The sequence below is a fragment of the Pan paniscus genome, chromosome 7 (genome assembly GCF_029289425.2).
Source record: "Pan paniscus chromosome 7, NHGRI_mPanPan1-v2.0_pri, whole genome shotgun sequence".
Lineage (NCBI taxonomy): Eukaryota > Metazoa > Chordata > Mammalia > Primates > Hominidae > Pan > Pan paniscus.
The window spans coordinates 91994036-91995171 of NC_073256.2; the positions used below are offsets into that span (position 1 = coordinate 91994036).

Below are 1136 nucleotides of genomic sequence, written 5' to 3' on the forward strand. Positions count from 1 at the left end.
AAAAGACCTCAAAAAAGCATTCGTTGTTTACTTGGCTTTCTGTAATGCAAAAAAAAACCACGCAAAATAAATAATGTTGGCTTAATTTAACTGTTACCAGAAGAGTCCTAGGACTGTATTTCTTTCATAGTCAGGAAAACAATGTAAAATTCTTATTTCAGTGCTCAAATGAGAAAGGAGAAAGGCTCATAGGATTTCAAAAATTCAAAAGAAGTTTAACAGTCATTATTTGTGATGGATTCCTACCTGGGATTTAATGGTCTCCAAGATATCTCAACTCATCTTCGAAATACCTTAGTATAACAAATGACCAAAGAAAGGAGACTTACCCATGGTAAGCCAAGTAAAATATTGATTCTTTCCATTTAGCTAGACTGTAGTAACTAATAGTTACATTTCAGATCAAAAGGTCTAATTTAATATTATGCAGTACTTTGTTATGTTTAAAAGAAAAGTAAGTCAATAATGTATTTTTTAAAATTCCTCTTGGGGGTACCATTTCTGAGAATACTGATAGGCCAGGTCAATATGTGAAGTGGATTGAGCAAGCTCCTATTCCATCTCTGAGTTCCAAAAATTCATTTAATATTGCATCCTCAAATAGAGGACATATCAAGTATTAAACTGGAAAGAATAGATGTACGCTTGATCTCAGCCAAAAGGCTGAGAAACAATCATAAATCATCTCCTAATAAACATATTATCTTTTCATATATAGTAAATAAAGGATTTTTCAAAATATTGAGTTCATATTTTAGGCATCATAATAAATACTTCTAGGAAATCAATTGAAAACAAATGATCTAATCCAATTCTCTCTTTCTGCAAATAAAGTATGAAAAGCCTAACATGCAAATAACTAACCCAATGTTATTCATTTTCTTATGACCAAGTATGTAACTACAAATAGTGTAATGCTAATCTGGTGCATATTCATGTTCATTAAAGAGAAGCATTTCCCATATTGCTATACTTGACTTGAGAAAGATATAGTTCAAATCCTACTTCTTCCTAACCACAAATAGTCATCCACCTTTAAGTGGATGACTTTTTTGCATTATATGGAAGAAGACTATATTTTTCAGAATAAAAACAAAGTATGTAAGTTGACAAAAATAAGGACAAATCAATGATAT

General features: G+C 30.6%; 1 non-coding gene across 1 annotated transcript; it reads right to left on the bottom strand.

Annotated features, from left to right (window-relative positions):
- Window positions 1-485: 485 nt before the first annotated feature.
- Window positions 486-675, bottom strand: LOC112440799 (U2 spliceosomal RNA). The gene has a single exon (XR_003028806.1). It is a non-coding gene; the product is annotated as a U2 spliceosomal RNA (small nuclear RNA).
- Between the last annotated feature and the right edge of the window lie 461 nt (window positions 676-1136).